This window comes from Rhinolophus ferrumequinum, chromosome 21 (genome assembly GCF_004115265.2).
Source record: "Rhinolophus ferrumequinum isolate MPI-CBG mRhiFer1 chromosome 21, mRhiFer1_v1.p, whole genome shotgun sequence".
NCBI classification, from domain to species: Eukaryota; Metazoa; Chordata; class Mammalia; order Chiroptera; family Rhinolophidae; genus Rhinolophus; species Rhinolophus ferrumequinum.
In genome coordinates this window covers 3,542,542-3,564,069 of record NC_046304.1, presented here as the reverse complement: position 1 = coordinate 3,564,069, position 21,528 = coordinate 3,542,542, and the positions used below count along the sequence as shown (strand labels likewise).

Here is a 21,528-nt window from a genome sequence, read left to right as displayed (position 1 = left end):
AACCTTAGATTTGGTAAAGAATTCTTAACAAAAGCACAACAAAAATAGATAAATTGGACTACATCAGAATTAAAAACTTTTCTGCTTAAAAGAATGCCATCGAGAAAGTGAAAAGACAACCTTCAGAATGGGGGAAACTACTTGCAAATCGTGTATCTATAAGGGTTTAATCTCCAGATTATATAAACAACTCCTACGAAAAAAAAAAAACTACTTAAAAATGGGCAAAGGACTTGAATATCTTTGTCTAAAAAAGATATATAAATGGCCAATAAGGACATGAAAAAGTGTTTAATATCACTTGTCATCAGGGAAATATAAATCAAAATCACAAAGAGATTCCATGGTACACCCACAAGGATGGCTAGAACAAAAAAGTCAGATAACAAATGGTGACGAGGATGTGGAAAAATCAGAACCCTCATTTACTGCTGGTGGGAATGTAAAATGGTGCAGCCCTTTAGAAAACAGTCTGCTAGTTTTTCAAATGATTAAACACAATTCCACTGCTAGGTATATACCCATCAGAAATGAAAACGTGTCCATATAAAAACTTGTACATGGGCATTTATAGCAGCATTATTCATAATAGCAAAGGTGGTAACAACCCAAATGCACATAAACTGATGAATAGATAAAAAACATGTGGTAGATCCATAAATTAGAATATTATTTGTCCATTAAAAGGAATGATGTACTGCTACATGCTACCACATGGATGAACCCTGAAAACCTTATGCAAAGGGAGGGAAGTCAGTTACAAAGGACCATATATTGTATGATTCCACCCATATGGCATGTCTAGAATGGGGAAATCTGTAGAGACAGAATGTAGACTAGTGGTTGCTTAGGGCTGGGCAGTCAGGGGACTGGGAGTACATTAGTTTGCTGGTACACAAACTAGGTGGCTTAACAATAACAAAGCACCATAAACTGGGTAGCTTAAACAATAAAAATTTGTTTTCTCACATTTCTAAAAGCCAGAAGTCTGAGATCAAGGTGTCAGCAGGGCTGGTTCCTTATGAGCCATGAGGGAAGGGTCTGTTCCAGGCATCTTTCCTTGGCTTGTAGATGGCTGTATTCTCCTTGTGTCTTCACATCATCTTCTGTGTGTGTGTGTCTGTGTCCAGATTTCTTCCTCTTATAAGGACACCAGTCATAATGAACTAGGGTCCTTCCTAATGAACTTATTTTAACTTAAGTACCTCTGTAAAGACCCTCTCTCCAAATACGGTTATATTCTGAGTTCAACATGGATTTGGGAGCTTAGGACTTCAATATGAAATTTTTGTGGGGACACAATTCTGTCCATAACAGGGAGATAGGGATTGGGTTGGTAAAGGGTACAGGATTTCTTTTAGAGGTGTTAAAAAATGTTTGTAAGTTAACTGTGGGGATGGTTTTACACATCTGTGAATGTATTATACTAAAAACCACTGAATTGTACTTTTTCCATAGGTGAACTGCATGGTACATGAATTATATCTCACTAAAGCTGTTACTCTTTTTTAAGTTAAGGGGACATGCAGTACAGTGAGGGATACTTTGTTCATCATAGGGCAGGAACTGGAATGAATAGGAAAAAGTCCACTGAGGATTTGATGGGAGCCTGGGTTTGGCCTCCCCATTGGGACACACAGAACACTGCAGTTGCTGGTCTCCAGGCAGAAAATGTTGCCTCTCTTATGACAGCAAGGGGAAACGGAAGAAACCCCCCAAAGAGAAAAGAATCTGGGAAGGTTACCAAATAAAATCCACCCACATCACAAATCGTGTCAGTAGTTAATCCTGAGAGGAGCTAACAATGCATCCTCCACTAAGGGAAAGCAGAACAAATTAACCTTCACTTACCATCCTTGCTCCTTCCCCTCCACACTCAGAACAGAGCTTCTGGTTTAAGGCCAGTCCTGCTCCTACTTTCCCCACCCTCCATTCCACTTTAATTCTTTCCTCTCCTTTCTACTGGTTCCTTTCCATTCTCACTGACCCACTCCAGTCCTTTAGAATCTTCTTCTTATTCCTACTTTTAAAGGTTATGGTTCCCCAGGACTCTAGGCTCAGTTCTCTTCTCCATCTACCTCTTCCCAGGCAATCTCACCCACTCTCATGGTTTCGACTTCCAAGAACAGACTCAGATTCCCAAATCCATATCTACCTTAAACCAGAGACCTAGATTTCCAATTGTATAACAGACCCATCCATGTGGATACCACACCTAAAATGGATCATTTTCTCCAGACTCTGTCTTAGTTTGGGTTCCCCCAAACCTATCCCCTTAAGATACAGATTTGACAGCAAACTATTTATTTGGGAGGTGATACCAAAAACCTCGGGGAGAGGAGTGAGAAGATGAGACAGGAAATGAAAGGCAGCGATACAGTGTACTTCATCAAGCAAGTCACCACTGTGGGTACCTGAAGCTTAACAACCCACTGGGGAAGGCGGGGACCCCGCACCTAAAATCTGTGACTCAGCATTCTCCCACTGGAGCATTGACGTGGGGCAGTCACTCGCTAATGCCGTTATCCTAGTTGAGGGGTTCTGGGAGCTGGGAGGGTGTTACTTCCCTGGGACTTCAACTCCGTTCTGGGTTGTAAAATGGGCATCATGTTGGTTCCATAAACAAACCAAGGCCTTGGGCAAAGAGATGAAGGTGCTGACAGTTGGAAGTCAGGCGAGCGTTCACAGAAGTAGTGAGGGGAAGCGTATATGGGCAAGGTAGCTACACTTCTGCTATCCATCCAAAGCTGGAGTTCCTCTTGGATTCCCTATTCCAGTGGATGTCATCCAAGCCAGAGAAATATGGTGTCAAAACCAGCTCTTTCCTCTCTTTCACCCCGATAGCCAGGACTCGGGATTCTATACCCTTTCTTGTCAGCCGCACTGCCAAAGCCTTGGCCTCACGCATCATCTCAGTTCCCAACTGGCTTCCCTATATTCAGCTTTATTCACCTCTTGCTTATCCTCTAAAAAGCTGTCAATGTAAACGTTCTAAAATGGAGATCCATTTACACATCATGTTAAAAATTCTTCAGTGGTTTACATGAGGTACCTGGAATAGTCAAATTCATAGAAACAGAAAGTAAAAGGGTGGTTGCCATGGAGAGAGCGGTGGGGAGTTAGTGTTGACCAGGTACAGAGTTTCAGTTTGGGAAGATAAAAAAGTTCTGGAAATGGATGGTGGAGATGGTTGCACGATAATATGAATGTGCTTACTGACACTGAACAGTAAGTACACTGAAGGTGGTCAGGATGGTGGGTTTAATGTTATGTATATTTTACCACAATAAAAAAAATTAATACTTCAATGGTTCCTGCTGCATAAAGAATAGAGTCCAGGCATCTTAACATGACACTTGGCCCCTGTCCTCTAGCCCTTCCCATCCCTCCAGCTTCATTCTCTACCATCTCAGCTTTGAGCGTCACATCCCAGCATTTCCAACTACATGTAGTTTCCAGGACACATCTTGCTTTTCCATACCTGTTTGCCTTTGCACCTTCTGGTTTCTCTTCCTGGAGTGCCATTCCACCCTGCCTGTGAGCAATTTCTCCTCGTTCCTCAAAACTCATTAATTCATTTGTTCAACAGTGATTTACTGGGTCTATGATTCCCACCTTAGGAAACAGAAAGTGGTAAGAAAGATAGCGTGGGGACAAGTAACTTGAAGTATGTTTGTGCAGAGGGTCCTTGGGAGGCATCTAAGAGGAGGGTCTCATCTCGCCTGGGAAAGTCAAGGGAGCCAAAGCTTAAATATCTCTTCTATAGGGAACCTTCTGACAGTTAGTGTCTCTCTCCTGGATGCTACTTCTGAGCCTGGTATGTACTTTTAATTTTTGCACCTATAACACTATTTATCATCATTTTATAAGCTTCTGTATTATTCATGATTCTCTAGGTTGCAAGTGACATTAAACTGAGCTAGCATAAAATCTGACTTAAAAACTGTGGCTCAGATGGTTGGAGTGCGGTGCTCCTAACGCGAAGGTCACCGGTTTCATTCCCACATGGGTCAGTGAGCTGCGCCCTCTACAGCTAAGATTGTGAACAACAGCTCTCCCCGGAGCTGGGCCGCTGTGAGCAGCCAGAGGTTGGCGTGAGCTGCCGCTGGCTTCTGAGTGCTGCCACCGGCTGCTGAGTGCTGCCATGAGCTGCTGTGACCAACGACTGGTAATCCACTGCCTCAGCCAGAGGTGAGGGGAACAAGGCTCATAATACCAGCATGGGCAGGGAGCTGTGTCCTACACAACTAGACTGAGAGACAATGGCTTGAAGGGGGGGAGGGAAGAATGGGGGAATAAAAAACTGAACTGGCATAAAATAAGACAAAAGAAAAGAGGGGAGAGACCACCAGCTTCCATAAACAAACCACGGAAAGCACAGAGGTGGATGCGGCCTATGGAATAACTGGGTCTTGGAACACCCACTCTCTATGTCTTTCGGCATGTTGCCTTCATTCTCTCAAGGAGTTATTATGCTTTCAGACAGCATCATTAGGTTCATTAGATTAATTAGTTGCACAAATACCACAGTCCATCAATTCTAAGACATGCATTTTTCTATCCCTGGAATCAGCATGCCTCCAGCAGTTGCTATTGGCTCGTCAATGTTTGCACGTGTGCAAATTCGGTCAGTTAAAGAATAAGTTAATAAATAAATAAATAATAAATAAATAAATAAGAGTAAGTTCATCAAAAAGCATACTGACTTGATTTGCATTCCAGGTAGCCTCGATAACTGTACTCTGTAATATTTCAGCCTACAAACCAAGTCAGGACAATCAAAGGAGTCCTGGTTGTTTTATCAACACCTTCTATTGATATCTTCAGTTAAGATCAAGGAATTGCCATCATAAAATTTGAAGAATGGATGTCACAAGCTTAAAAAAAAAAGAAAAAAGAAAAAAAAATCCTGGTGGCAACCAAGGAGCACTTTTACAACCAGCATATTACCAGTGTTCTTGATGGCAGAGGGGACGTTATCTGTGAAAAATCAGACATAAATGACTTGGAGTTAAAAAGTGATTCAAAAAGAAAACTCCAAATGAGAAGTTTTAGAAATACCTTAACTCATTTATTTCGCTTTATATTTTCCTTTTCCAAAAATAGTATATAAATTTATGTCTAAATAAGTCTACAAGACCTTTTAATAAGTCTAAAATTAGAAGTGTACATAATAAAACACACTGTGTCATAGTTCAATGGACAGCATTTTTTTATTTTTTAGTGAAACACAAAATAAATGTTTTAAAATTGACGGCATCTTAGATTTTATGAAATAGTATTTATTGGGAACTGGAGACATACATTGTACAAAAGACAGACCAAGCTCCTGGGGAGTTCATACATCCTTATAACTCCAGAGAACAAAGGGGCCTCTCACTCTACTGGCTCCACTGCGAACAATCAAAGTGATTAGCCTACTTTGGGCAATATAATTACCCTTAGAAAAATCTTTGTGAACAGAGAGTGTGAAGTTGTATGATTGTCTCAGTTTGAGTCATGGTCAATCCCTTTGCCCAAAGTGAAGCCTACTTCCAGAAGATGGGAAGAAGGAACATTGAATAGACAAAGATTACGGTTGTCTTAAGGTCTGTTTATCCTATAAGACTTGGGCACACAGAAGTAGGGTTCTTATCTACTTGGGACAGCGCCCAATCAGGAAAACAGAATTCAAGAGAAGTAGTTCAATAGAGGGAATTTAATATGTGAACTAGTTATAAGGTTTTAGGAAGGGCTAAAAAGCCAAATGGGATGGATGGTGAGCCAACTCAGAGATTAGCAGCAGTGGGAAACTTCAAGTACGCTGAAGTCTGAAGGGATAATAAAGGAAGGAGGTGGTGTGGCCAGAGGCAAGTGTCACACAGCCAGAGCTGGAACCACCCCACAGACATCATCCAAAACAGAAAACAGAGGACAAATCCCTGGCCTCTCCCTTCCTCTCACCTTCCAATCTCGCATTAGTGCCTCCCACTAGCCACCTTAGCCAGAGGCAGTTGACAAGGGAGCCTGCAAAATGCAGCTGGTAGGAATCGGCTTCCTCTCGCATAGAGAAGAGCAGGAGAAGGGTATGGAAGGAGTCTGAGGGTGAAGAGGCAAGTAATCTAATTTATCTCTGTATCTCCAGTCCCTAACCATAGTACCTGGCTCCGATAGAAGGAAATCAACTGAGAATTACAGCTGAAATGCAAGAATAGATATATGAATAGTGTTACTGTGCTGGAGAGAAGAGGATAACTTACTCCACATCGAGGACACAAGAAAGGGTTCACAAAGGACATGATGAATGAAAAGTTATACGAAGATTAAATAAGCATTTGCCAGAGAAATAAAAAGGTGAGAAAGCCAGGTAGGGAGACTGCACAAGTTGAAGGTAGGGCACATGAAAGCTTTTCAAAGGATGACAAGATTCAAAGTCAAATTCTGTTCTGCACTGTTTCAGTATCTCTCAAGGTGATTATATAGCTTTCCCCTTTTATTTTTTAACATAATGTATTAAACTAACATACGTCCTAATACCAAACCATTCTTGAATTCCTAGAATAAAATTTATTTAGACAAAGTTTATTACTCTTTTAATTCTGCTGAATTCATTTTGCTATTTTATTTAGGATATTTGCCCATATACCATATGTAACCTTGGTATATAGTTCACTTTTGTGGAGTTCCACTGTCTCTATCAGGGTTATTTTAATGTTATGAAATTACTTGTAGAGGCTTCTATGTTTTCTTATTTTCTGACACATTTTAATAGCATGGGAGTTGCCACCATCAAGTTTTGATTATTTAAGCATTCATGATTTTGTATGTGGATTTTTTACTCAGTCTCTTTCTTGTCATTGCTGCTACCCACTTTTTGGCTGCTTACCATCCTACTGTACCTATCCTGACTCCCCTGTTCCTTGCCACAACAAAACCCTAGTCTCTACTTTCCAGCTATATTGAGCTATCACCTCATGGATTTTGCAGATGAAATGGAGGCGCTTACCTCCTGTCCTGCCTAATTCCTCTTCCTCCTTCATTTTAATATCTCCTTCTTATAGAAAGTCTTACCTGATATGCCCCACCCTAAACCCCAATACCCGACCCTGTGCTCACCCCATCCCTGACTGTTATCCTCACTCGTCTGTTTCAACCCAGACATTAAGTTTAAAGAATGATTTGGTGTCTTATCCATCACTATAATCTCGGCACTGGCACATAGTAGGTCTTGCTGTATAGAAATTAAGTGGCTGTTACAAGGCATCTTAGAGAACAGCCACTTAGGGTGAGAGTGAGCGGCAGCCGCCTTCCGGGACCAGGGCGATCTCTGGGGCCTGGGGTCCCATGTGACCTGATGGCCAGCTCTTCCCGTCTGTCAGCCCCCACGCGCCAGCTGCGTCGCATGGGGAGCTTTAGCTCGGCCCCGATCAGATGAAATTTTATTTAGGAGTGGGACGAAAAGGAAAGTACAATAAGAATTTTTGACCTGGGAAGCAAAAGTGCTGCTCCGGGATTTTATAGGGAGTAAAAGGGGAAGGGAGCAGCGAGTGCATGGGTAATGAGTGATAACATTTTTTCTAAACCCTCACTGAGTGCCAGGTACTGTGCTGAGCAACTTGTGTGCCTCTCGTTTACTCCCACAATGACCTGATGAGGTTCCCATCCTGTATTCCCCTGAGATGACCTTTCATCTTTCCAGGCTATTCTATTGGTTGAATTGACCAAAGCAATGATTATGGAGAAGCCTAGTCCCCTGCTCGTTGGGCAGGAATTACACACTGCTGCACCAGGCCCTAGACATGTGACCCAGATTTTATGGAAAGAACTCTTCTTATGTCCATGGGAGCTTGGATTCAAATGGAAAACCAGCAGGTACGGTCTACTGACAGAAAGTGATGTCACAAAACTTCACCGATAGCCACACTGAGATTTGCCACGCTGATGCTCATGCCACTCTGGGTGATGGTGTGATGGTCCAGGGGATGGGGTTGCTCTCTGATAACAACCAGGCTTTGAGGAGATCCATGCACTCATTCTTGCTCCTGGGGGCTCTGTTGCAAGTAAGTTCTATGTTCACAATATCTTCAGATACCAAGCTGAGGTCTTTTGTCTTTGTCACTGAGCCTCAGGAGGAATCTGAGGAAGAAGTGGAGGACCTGAAGAAAGACAGCAGGCACCTGAGGTGGTACCTGATGATTCTGGAGCTTTCTATGATCAGACTGTCAGCAATGACTTGGCAGAACATTTAGAAAATATTGTTGCAGATCCTGAACCCGAACTGGAGCAAGAACCTTTACCTGAAATCCAAGAGGAAAAGTCTGAGCCAGTATTGGAAGAATACTGGCTCCTGAGGATGCTCAGAAGAGTTCTTCTCCAGCACCTAGACAGCTCAGACAGTGCAGGAAGACTTGACGACATTTTCCTGGGCATCTGTGACCAGTAAAAACCTTCCACCCAGTGGAGCTGTTCCAGTTACTGGGATACCACCTCATGCTGTTCAAGTACCAGCCTCACAGCCTCACCCAGAGTCTAAGCCTGAATCTCAGATTCCACCACAGAGGCCTCAGAAGGATCAAAGAGTGCGAGAACAATGAATAAATATTCCTCCTCAGAGGGGACATAGACCAATCCGTGAGGCTGGTGAGCAAGGTGATGCTGAACGCTGAAGAACTGTGAGACACCCTGACAGTCACCATCTCTTACTGGCAATCTACCTCATGAGGTGGACAAGTCAGAACTTAAAGATTTCTTTCAGAAATATGGGAATGGGGTTGAGCTGAGCATTAACAGTGGCGGGAAATTATCCAATTTTGATTTTGTTGTGTTTGATGATTCTGAGTCTGTTCAGAAGGTCCTTAGCAACAGGCCCCTCAGGTTCAGAGGTGAGGTCCGTCTGAATGTGGAAGAGAAGAAGACTCCAGCTACCCGGGGAAGGGAACCAGCGAGATAACCGCTTGCAGGGACCCAGAGGCCCTCCAGGTGGGGTGAGTAGTGGAATGAGAGGCCCTCTCCTCGAAGGCGTGGTACAGAAACCAGGATGTGCTCCAAGGCAGTGAATTGCTCTTCATTGACCTTCACGCAGCAGTACAAACCCCCGCTCCTGCAAAATGGTGAATTTCTTCAACCACCTTTTGGTATCTTGCAGTATGACCCTGTTCTCTTATAAACTGCTTAAGTTTGTACAATTTTACTTTTTGTGTTAATGGTGTGTTTTCTCTCCCACTGTCTTCCTTCTCACCTTTTAGTCCTTTAATTCCAATTTTGTGGACTGATATTTTAGGAAAAATGATATTTAAAAAAGAAAAAAAAAGGCTGAATTTCCTTGCTTTACTTTGCATATACAGACTAGATTTTTTTTAACAGCCATTCTCTCTCCCACCCCCCCCCCAAAAATAATAACATTGCTTCTTAGAAACAAGAGGAGAAAGAGAAACTTAAGTCGGCCAACTATTATCTGTGAACCAAATCCAGACCAAAGGAACGGCCCACGTTCACATACATATTATCTATGGCTGCTTTCAAACTGAAGGGGTCAAGGTGAGTAGCAGTGAGAGCCCTGAATATTCACTGTCTAAAATATTCACTGTCTGGCTCTTCATAGGAAAAGTTTTCACAGCCCTGGTTTAGAGTTTTCATTCATACGCAGATTCCAGTAAGGCAAGGACATTTTTGTGCATCAAAATAAGAGACAATCCAGACAAGGTTTGGCACATTCAGTCAGTCTGTTTTCTATTACTATATTGACATTCATTTGATGTCATGAGATACAGCAACCACTACTGTGCTCTCAATCCAAGTCCACTTCACCCCATAATCACGCTCATTTAATAGCTTCAGAAATATTATCACCATGCTTGGTTCTTTCAATACACATATTCACATACAGCAGGGGTTGGTCATAAAGTCAAATAACTACAGGGACCAGGAGGTCAAGAGAATGAGTGAGGCCCTAACCAACACTGAAATGCCTTCCACTTTTTCAACAGAAGCGAGATAGCTGGATTTTTATGTGAAATGTCTTGATTATTAAAATGCTGTAAATCAACATATCGAAAGATAAAACTAAATAAGTTTTTAGAAAAATATAGTACTTATATTGTGATCTGGGGGCCAATTGGTTGTTTTGATTATAGAGTTAAGGATTTCTGTTCAACAAAGATACCAACAACAAAGTTAACAGATACATAACATGTCGGGAGAAACTATCTGCATTGTCTAAAAATCAACAAGTGGCTAATATCTAAAATATTCTCGTCAGAAATCCCAATTGAAAAATGGGGAAAAGACATGAACAGGTAATCTATGGTAAAGAAAACTCAAAAAAAATGTCTAAAAAGATAGTCTTAAACTCAATAGTAATCAAAGAAACACAAGTAAGAAGAGTGATACTGCCCCAAATGAGAAAAAACACCAAGTGTTTGCAGAGATAAGAGTCTTTGGAATCCTGTGCACAGCTGGGGAAATGTGGGGTGATGCAGATGCTCTGAAGAGCAATCTGGGGGGTACTTGGTTCTAGGAAGGATAGGCACACACTATGACGAGACTAAATCCCAAAGAGATTCTCTCATAAGTCCATATGGGGACATATACAAGAGTTTCATTCAGCATTGTTTGTAGTCTGGGTGTAGGAATCAATGTGGGTGTCCATCACCAGGAGAACAAATAGGCAAGATGTGGTGGATACACAGACCAGAAAGTCACATAGCAACAGGGATGGGCCATAAACCATGGTGGTGAGTGATAACACTCAGAACTATAATATGACATTTATGTAAATTAAAAATACATATTTTTATGATGTACGGGGGACATGAAATACAGTATAAGGAATATAATCAACAATATTGTAAAGATTATGTAAGGTGCCAGATAGGTACTGGACTTATCAAGGGGATCACTTCATAGACTGTATAGATGCCTGACCACCTATACAGGTGTGACCACTGTACACCTGAAGCTGAAGTACAATAATACTGTATGTCAACTATAAGTAAATACATATATGATCCTGGGAAGTGGAGGATAGCATAAGGAAGACAGTCAATGATATTGTAACAGCTATATACGATATCAGAGGGATAGTTGCTTTGGGGGAGGGGGATATCACTTTGTGAAGGGTGTAAATGTCTAACTATTATGTTGCTTTGCACACCTGAAACTGATTTAAAAAAATACATGCACACAAAACAGTACACATACAACAAAGTATACATACAGCAAAAAGGGCATATATTAAACACATTAGAATAGCTGGCTATGGGGGGAAGAGAATAAGAGTGGGGGACACAGAATAAAAAGGAATGAATGAATAAAATAACCAACAAATACGTGAACAAGTAAACAAAAAAAGAGAGGGGCTTGCATGGTCCAATAATGATAAAGGCCCAGAAATGGGAATAGGACTAATTCAATTCCCCACACCAGAGGTATAAAAACATGGAGAGATGGAAGAAACAGATCTACAACTAGATACAGCTCCTTAGAGTTAGATAGAAAAGATGGTTTGACAATCTAAGCCCACATGCAGCTTCAATGACTTCAAAAAGTCTTTCAAACTAAAACAATTATACCATCTGCTGCTTGGGAAGACAGAACTCAAACAGACAACCCAAGCAGTTAATGCCAGCTTGGGCTTTACACAGCACCCTCAGCACAGAACAAGAGACAGCTACGTGTTAAGCAAGGAGTAGAATGAAGAGACTGCTTCCTGCTTTTCTGTAGCTGTTCTTTCAACAAGCATTAATTGGCACCAACTATAAGCATGTCACTCTGCTAGGTCGGCATAGGGTATTTAAGAATGACTTGTTGTTCAGTCCTCGGGGAATTTTCAATCTTGCGGGAGATTAAAATCAGACAGACATAAAGTGAAGCAATAAAAACTATCTAATCCAGCCACAGAAGATAATTAACTGAAGAGATTGGTATCCCTTCAAGGCCGCTTGGCATGCACCATAATTTGGCTTCTTCCAAAGTCAGGAAACAGTTCTTTACCCACCATTTGCATCTTAATACTCAAAAATGCTGCTCTCTCCTGAGAGAGAACATAAAACACTCATTAATCTCGCGGAGAGAAGTCATTTCCAGGTATAGTATCCATCTTTTTCTGTGGAAAATAGGAAGGAAATTTTGCAGAAAAGAGTTAACATAGCAGGTCTGAGACTGCTATTCTTTAAAAGGCCTGCTTGCCAGGCTGGCTCTTGGCTGGCATCTGGGAACTTAGATTTCGGGAGAGTTCCTAACATTTGCAGAACGTGTAAGAGAGGATCGCTGTGCCCCAACTATTTGTACAAACACTGTGGTTTATGCTGAACACCTGACTCCCTTCTGGGAACCTGGAATTTTGGTATGTACTAGGCAAAGGATGCCTACATGACCAGCTCCCAGTAAAACCCTGGGGCCTGAGTCTCCAGTGAGCTTCCCTGGTAGACAACCTTTCACACATGTTCTTGCAACTCGTTGCCAGGGGAATGTGCACATCCTGTGTAACTCCACTGGGAAAGGACTCTTGGAAACTTGAGCCTAGTGTCCTCTGGACTTGGCCCCATGAGCCTTTTCCCTTTGCTGATTTTGCTTTGTATCCTCCCACTATAATAAATCACAGCTCTGAGTATGACAATATACTAAGTCCTATGAGACCTCCTTGGGGATCCCCGACCCAGAAATAAATTCAAGATAAAAGATAATATTGGAGATTGGAACAAGATAATGAACTAAACACATACTTTTGCCTTCCAGGTGTCCTAAAAATCTTTGGAATGGTAGAAATATTATTTTTAAAACACTAAATCAGTAAGAGACTTGGAAAACAAGAGACAGTACCTCTGGCCAATCTAGAACACCTAAGAAATTTCTGGAAGATACAGAGTACATACTCAGAATCAGATTGCCTGAGCATACCCCAGCTTGATACAAGCTTCGGAAGAAATGCAGTGGAAAATGGTAATGGGTTCCAGGCTCCGAATCAGCAAAGAAAGAGGGGCAGGGATGGAATGCAACAAAGTAATGAACTGGGGACCTGCAGTCAGAGTGGCCAGGGCTGTTGGAGCCTTTCCCACAAACACTAAGCAGACCACCACAAACAACCCCTTACCTGGAATATACACTCCACTCAGCAGCACCTCCCAAATTAACAGTCCCCAGAGACCTCCTATAGTAAATAGGACACAGGAAAACAGGAATTCTCATTCAAAGACTAGCACACAAAGGAAGAATCTCAAAGGGTTTTTTTTTGTTTTTTTTTTTTTTTAAATTTTATTGGGGAACAGTGTGTTTCTCCAGGGCCCATCAGCTCCAAGTTGTTGTCCTTCAATCTAGTTGCAGAGGGCGCAGCTCAGCTCCAAGTCCAGTCGCCGTTTTCACTCTTTATTGCACGGGGCGCAGCCCACCAGCCCATACGGGAATTGAACCAGCAACCCTGTTGTAGAGAGCTCGTGCTCTAACCAACTGAGCCATCCGGCCACCCTTTCGGAAGCTCAGCAGCAACTAATTGTCTTCAATCTAGTTGTAGAGGGTGCAGCTCACTGGCCCATGTGGGAATAGAACCAGCAACCCTGTTGTTCAGAGCTCACGCTCTAACCAACTGAGCCATCCAGCCGCCCCAGAATCTCTGAGTTTTCATTCAACATCATGAAAGGGGAACACCAAATCAACAGGAGAATATATAATATATACATCCAAGGAAAGAGAGGTAATAGGGCACATAGAAGAAATTATTAGATATCCTTGGGAAGATTTGAGGGGACACTCCACCTAGCAAGCAGCTAACTGATAGGTAAATAGGAAAGGGATGGTGGGGAGACCTTTCACTTATATCTTTTGAACACAGTATGATTTTAGAACACTGAGTATCTTATTCCAAAAATTAAATTTAAAAAGTGGAGACCTTGAAATTAAATATATGATAATCAACATTGAAAAACACTCAATAGATGGGCTAAAGAGTTGACTGGACAAAGCCAAACACGAGATTAGTGAATTGGCAAATCAAACCAAAGAATCTCCCAGAATGCAGTCTATAAAGAGACATAACATTTTAAAGAAATGTCAAGACACATGAAAGATAAATTGAGAAATTCTAATACCTATTTAACAATAATTCCAGAAGCAGAAAGTAAAGAGAATGGAGGCAAGAAAATACTCAAAGAGAAACTACCCCCGTGCCAAAGATGTGTGTTAATCTTTAGAATGAAAGGGACCACTAAGCACTGGGTAGGAAGAACAAAAAATATCTACCCCAAGAAGAATTGTGAGATTTTAGAACACCTAGGAAAAGGAAAAAATTATAAAGCTTCTGGGGAGATAAAAAGGTTAACTACAAAGAAAAGGGAACCAGACTGCACAGACTTCTCATCAACCATACTAGGTGTCAGCAGTTAATGGAGAATTATCTTCAAAATTCAGAGGCTTTAAACCTAGAATCCCATACCCAGCAAAGAGAGTATACATGTGTAAAGGCAAAATTTAAACAAAGGTGTGTGGGGAATCAATTAAAAATTTCTGATTCTAAGTGCCCTATTTTGCAATTTGGTAGCTTTTTAGATATTTTAGGCAAAATGACCAAGGTGTATTTCTCCAAATAAATTCAGGTGAGATAATATTGCCCAAGTCAAATAATTATATCCTAAAGACAAGTTTATACAGTACTAAATGCATATACCAATTTGGAGCATGAAACTTAAAAATAAAACTTTCTCTCCTCCAACCAAAAATAGTTTTAAACATGCAAGGAAGGGCTCAGAAAGTTTAGCACCCATAGAATCTCTGGGGAAAGAAATTACTTAAGGACTCATTTAAGCAAAGCAAATAATGAATCCAAAAAGAAAAACGAGATAAAAGAATCAATGATGAACAAATAATTGATAAAATTCATAGTTTATTTAAATAATTGTGTATGCATAATGTACAAAACCCCAAAATCTCATGTGATGTTAATATGGGACAGAATTAAAATCATGTTAAGGTTCTTTTCTTGCTTTACTCATGAAGAGTTCATATATACAGATTATCCTTAAACAGTAAGAGAAAAAATATTTAGAAATGTGTGGGCCAGCCCGGTGGCTCAGGTGGTTGGAGAGCTATGCTCCTAACGCGGAGATCACCGGTTTGATTCCCACATGGGCCAGTGAGCCGCACCTTCTACAGCTAAGATTGTGAACAACGGTTCTCCCTGGAGCTGGGCTGCCATGAGCAGCCGGAGATTGGCGTAGGCTGCTGAGTGCTGCCGCAGGCTACGGGTAGCCAGTGAGAGTGGCCTGCAGAGGGTGAGAGCTGCTGCCGACCAGCGACCAACTGCCTCAGCCAGGGGAAGCACAAGACTCACAATATCAGCATTACCAGCATGGGCCAGGGAGCTGTGTCCTACACAACTAGACTGAGAAACAATGGCTTGAACAGGAGGAGGGAGGTGGAAGGGGGGAGGCGGAAGGTGGTGGGTAAGAAATGTGTGATAACTTACAGATACAAAAGGAGCTCAATTTCATTTATCATCATAAATCCAAATTAAAACCCATGCGATACCCACCAGACTTACTTAAATGGAAAAGATAGAAATTAACGAGAGTTGACAGGATGTGTTGAGAGTTGACAGGATGTGTTGACAGAATGTGCAGCAACCATATATGCTTCAACCATATATAATGCTTGGGTACATAAGTTGGTGCAACCACTATTGAAAACCAGCAGTATCTACTAAAACTGAACATATGCACACCTATGACCAAGCTATTCCACTACTAGATATATACTCAACAGAAATGCACATATTATTTCAACAAAAGATACATACTAGAATGTTCACAGCAGCACTCTTCATGATAGCCCCAAACTGCAAGGAACCCACATACCAATCAAGGTAGAATGGATATCTACATTGTGGGTATACACAAATTGGAATATATACAGCAGTGAAAATGAATGAATCACAATTACACTCAAGAATGTGGACAAATCTCACAAATGTAACGTCTAGATATAAAAGAGTACACACTATATGATTCTATTGATATAAAGTAGAAAAGCAGGCAAAACTAATCTATTGTGTTAGAAATCAGAATAGCGGTTACCCTTGGTAGTGAGCCTACAAGTGCAGATTCTGGAGTGCTGGAAAAATTTCTTGTTCTGAGTGCTGGCTACATGTGTGTTCAGTTTGTCAAAATTCATCGAGCCACACATATAGATGTATCTTTATACATTTATGTTATACTTCAATAAAAAGTAGCCCCCAAATTTAAGGCTACCTACCACAAGCAGAGTGTGAATAATATTTGTATCTTTCATGTCTTGAGAGGGATAAAATAAAACCAGAAAAATTCAGTCAATCCAATAAAAAGTAGGAAAGGGGTGGAAGCTGGCAGGAAATAAGCATAAGAAATAGAAAACGTAAAATAAGATGGCAGAATAAGCCCCCAAATATCAGTAATCAAAGTAAATATAAATAGGTTAAAACTGTCTACTGAAAGACAAAGATTTCACAACCATTAGGATGGCTATAAATAAATAAATAAAGTGTTGGAGAGGATGTAGAGAGTTTGGAACCTTGTGCACTGCTGGTGGGAATATAAAATGGTACAACCACTGTGGAAAATGGTACAGTGGTTCCTCCAAAAATTAAAAATAAAATTACTGTATGATTCAGCAATTCCACATCTGGGTATATAACTGAAAGCACTGAAAGCAGGGTCTGGAAGAGATCATCGTACATCCATGTTCATAGCAGCATTATTCACAATAGTTAAAATGTGGAAGCAAGCAAGAGATGAACGCATAAGCAAAATGTGGCATATACATACAATGGGGTATTATTCAGCCTCAAAAAGAAAGGGAATTATGACACATGCTACAACATGGATGAGCCTTGAGACATTACGCTAAGTGAAATATGCCAACCAGAAAAAGACAAATACTGCATGATTCCACATATTTGAGGTTCTTAGAGTAGTCTATGTCATAAAGACAGAAAGTTGAATAGTGATTGCCAGGGACTGGGGGTAAGGGGGAATGAATAGTTGTTATTTAATGGGTATAGGGTTCCAGTTCTGCAAGATGAAAAAGTGCTGGAGATTGGCTGCAAAACAACATGATTACACTTAACACCAATGAACTTAAAAATGATTAAGATGATAAATTTTATATTACATGCATTTTGCCACACTTAAAAAAAATAAGAAAACAAAATCTACCTCATACGCTAATCACAAGAGTTACAACTAAAAACAGAAGACTGAAAATAAATGAATGAAAAAAGATATGCCAGATAAATGTCAACAAAATAAATCAGTTGTAGCAATATTGATATCAAACAAAGAAGAATTAAAAGCAAAAATATTAAATAAGAAAAGATGACTATTGTATTCCCAAAAGGTACAGTTCACCAAGAAGACATGAAAATGTTGACACTTTAAGCATATAAAAACATAGCTTCAATATATATATATTGCAAAAACTGACAGAAGTAGAACAAAAGAAACCCACTTGGAATCATAGTGGAAGTCTTTAACACAACTCTCAAAATCAACAGTTCAAACAGAGAAAAAAATAAGTTAAGGATACAGAGAACATAAATTATAATTAATAAATGTGAGATAAATATAGAAGTTTGTGCCCAATATATTAAGGGTCCAGGGAAAGTTCACAAAAACTGACAGTTCATTAAGCTACAAATTAATTTCTGTTTTTAATCTTCATCTTTCTTTCAGCAATATGGCAGAATAGAGATCCCCAAGCATTCCGTCTATAAAACATCCTTTTAAAATGCTAGAAAAATGTAAAAATAACTTTGAAATCAACGAACAGACAAAACTAGTAAAATCAAAATTCAAGAATGTGGGCAAAATAAAGGCATTTTCACTTATTATAACAGAGAATTTATCATCACTGAAGGACCTTCTAAAGAATGTTCTTCACGGAGAGGAAAATTATCCAAAGAAGAGTATCTATGATCAAGAAGGAATGAAGAAAATGGTAAACAGGTAGATAAATCTAATAAATATTGACCCAGATAATAATATAACAACAGCAATAATGTCTGATTTGAAGAGTTAAAGTAATGATAGAGCTAAGCCAAACAGGAGGCAACTGAAATGAAAGAATTAGAAGTCTTTTCTTGTCTTGCTCTGGAGGACGACTGACTGATTACAGAAATGATCTAAGTTTTGAATTCGAAAGGCTAGAACTCAAATAAAATAAACTCAGATTAATTGAAAGGAAGACAGATTAAGAACCAAAATTAACGACATAGAAAAATAAAAATCAATAGGATTAACCAATAAATCCAAAAGCTGGTTCTTTGACAATACTAATAAAATAAGCATGCATTAAGCAAATCTGACCAATAAAAAGAGGAAAGTTACCAAAAAAAAAGTATGAATAAGAAGGAACAAATCACACATATGGAAGAGTTTATTTTCTTACAACAGAATACTATATATAACAATATGCTAATATATATTAAATTTCAATAATGTTAATGATTTTCTAGGAAGATATAAAATATTAGATTGACTTTGAAGAAACAGAAAAACCTGAGAAAAATCAATGACCATGGAAAATATTGAAAAGTAAGTTAAATATTGATATCAACTTCTTTAAGAAAACACCAGCAGCAGCCCAGGTAGTCTGCAGTCAGATTCTGTCAAACTTCAAGGAACAAATACTTGTGCTCCAGAGTGTAGAAAATAATGGACAGTTTCCCAACTTAATCAGTGAGGATAGCATAACTCATATAATTTTAAGAAGAAAACTACGTGGTCCTAACAAAGCATGCTATGCAAAAGCATTTTAGGGGTAAAAATCAACACCTACCCTGACTTTTTAAATGCTTAGCAATTAGACATAAAAGGAAACTTTATAATAATATGATAAAGGAAATATTTAATGAAGATACAGTGGAAGCCTTCCCTTAAAACCAATCCCCAAACAAAAATGTCCCATTTAACCTGAATATTCAACACTAGAGACAGGGTGGTAAATGGAAGACAAGTAATAAGAAGTACAGTGCAGCCGCTATGGAAAACAGGTTCCCCACAAAATTAAAACTAGAACTATATAATACCTTATCACCCAGCAATTCCACTTCTGGGTATTTATTCAAAGTCCAAAACACTAATTTGAAAAGATATATGCACCCCTATGTTTATTGCAGTGCTATTCACAATGGCCAAGATATGGAAACAACCAAAATGCCCATCGATAGACAATTGGATAAAGAAATTGTGGTACATTTATACAATAGAGTACTACTCTGCCATAAAAAAGAACGAAATCTTACCATTTGCAACAACATGAATGGACCTAGAGAATATTATGCTAAGTGAAATAAGTCAGACTAAGAAAGACAAATACCATGTGATCTCACTTATATGTGGAATCCAAAAAACAGAATAAATGAGCAAACAAAACAAAAACAGACTCAGAGATACAGAGAAAAAACTGATGGTTGCTAAATGGGAGGGGTATTGGGGGGATGGGGGAGAAGGTAAAGGGATTAGGAAGCACAAATTGGTAGTCACTAAATAGTCAAGGGGATGTGAAGTACAGTATGGGGAATATAATCAATAATGTTGTAAAGATCATGTAGGGTGCCAGATGGGTACTGGACTTAGATTGGGGGGAATCACTTCATAGATTGTGTAGATGTCTAACCACTGTGCTGTACATCTGACGCTGAAGTAGAATAATATTGAATGTCAACTATAATTAAATATATATTTATATATTAAATAAACACATTTATATATATATATATATATATATATATATATGTTATATATATATGGTCACGGGATGTAAAATACAACATAGAGAATATAGCCAGTGGTATTGTAACAGCTATATACTACGTCGGTGTGGGGGATAGCACTTTGTGACAGATGTAAATGTCTAATGATTATGTTGCTTGGTACACCTGAAACTAATATAAAAATATATAAAATTAAATAAAAAAATAAGAAGTACAAACATTAGAAAGAGACACCTATTGTTTCTTAACAGGATCGGGCTGTCTACTTAAAACAGCAAAACAAATCAATTGACAAACTATGAAAACCGATGGATTTCAGTACGGAGGCTCGCTTCAGATCTAGTTTTAGCTAACAAATTAAAGGTGCTTGCTTTGAGAGTGAATCATGCAAAGCTATTTTCTGTAGAGCAAGGTATTAGGATTGACAAGCTTTGCTCCCTTCCTCCTCCCCCATCTTAAACGCCGAAATAACATCGTGTTTGAAACTGGGTAACAAAAATCTTCTGAAACCAAAATTTGTTCTGAAGGGCTGAGTTGTGACTCTTCTCAAAAACACTTATCTCCTGCCTCCAGCTACCGCAGTCACTAAGGGATAAGCATGTCAACCAGTCCAACGTAATTCTTCCGATAGAGGGCAAGGAAGAGCACCTTCACAGTAACGTTTTCAAACCGTATACTGCTCATTACATAAACTTACGTGCCGGCAAATGGCGCTCCCACAAATAAAAACACGATATTCAGAGTCAAACTTCCTTTTAAAAAATAAGCACATAAGAGTAATTTTATTTTAACGATATATGAGAAGGAAGTTGTTCCTGTTGCACTCCTGACAGCTCTGCATCACGGGGCCACCCTAACCATCCAAATGGTCCCCCCAGGGCTCAGCAGGTGCACTGCGCTGTGACACCGCCAGCTGACCAGAGCGACGAGCAGCCCGCGCCCTTACCGGGTCAGCCCAGGGCAGGAAGAGTGCCGGGTCTGTGGATGCCGTGATGGCCAAGCACTACTCGATCTCTGATATCACACAGGACCCCAGGACAGCTCCAGGGAGGGCGCGGGAGGCTCCGGGGGGCCGGGGAACCCCTGGCCCGGTGTGCCCACGCACCTGTCCCACCGCTGCAAGGGCTGGGGGGCGCCTTCTAGCGCCGCAATCGTCGGGAGATCCCCGGCCCTCTGTCCTGGGCTCCTGCGCCAACCCCCGGGCCGGGAGGGGAGGGGGCGGCCACCTGCCGCTGCCACCTGCGGCACCGGTCTCGCCGCTCGCGAGCTGAATGGGCAGGACAGGGCAGGACCTCCGTCCGAGTCTGGAGGCGGGACCTGCCGGGCGGAGGGGGACTCGGGCCACCGCGGAGACGACTGCGGCGCTTTTTCCGTCTCAGAGGAGCAGTCCTGCGCCCCCGCGCCGGGACCCCCGGACCACCGGACCACCGGACCCCTGCGCTCGCCCGCCCCCCCCCAGAAAGACCACGCGGCTGAGGCGCAGAGCAGCCGGCGGCCAGCGCGGCTCCTACTCACCGGCCCCGCTCGGCTCCTTCGGTGACTCCGTAGCCCGCAGCCGCCGCGGCTCCCGGCGCTCACCGATGCTCAGCGAAAGGTCCCCGGTATGCTACCGGCGCCTCCCCAGCAACCTCCAGGGGGCGGACGCGAGCCGGCGCAGGGCAACCTGGGAGTTGTAGTCCTGGTTCCGCTGCATCTTCACCCTCGGCCTCTCTCCATCAGCAGGCTGGTGGAGTCTTCTGTTTCTCCGTGCTTCCTCTGTCTTCCTCAAGGGTTCACCTCCGCTCCCGGCTTAATAAATGTTGGAGCGTCCCAGC

At 41.1% G+C, this 21,528-nt stretch overlaps 1 protein-coding gene and 1 pseudogene across 1 annotated transcript in view; one reads left to right on the top strand and one right to left on the bottom strand.

Moving 5' to 3' along the window:
* Positions 1-21,309, bottom strand: part of SPECC1 (sperm antigen with calponin homology and coiled-coil domains 1) — a 245,841-nt gene extending 224,532 nt beyond the window's left edge. Inside the window, exon 1 of the mRNA XM_033090270.1 lies at positions 21,230-21,309. The gene's annotated coding sequence lies outside the window, so the exon portion shown is untranslated. The remainder of the gene's footprint in view (positions 1-21,229) is intronic.
* LOC117012832 (ras GTPase-activating protein-binding protein 1-like) lies at positions 7,697-9,035 on the top strand (annotated as a pseudogene).
* Positions 21,310-21,528: the final 219 nt, after the last annotated feature.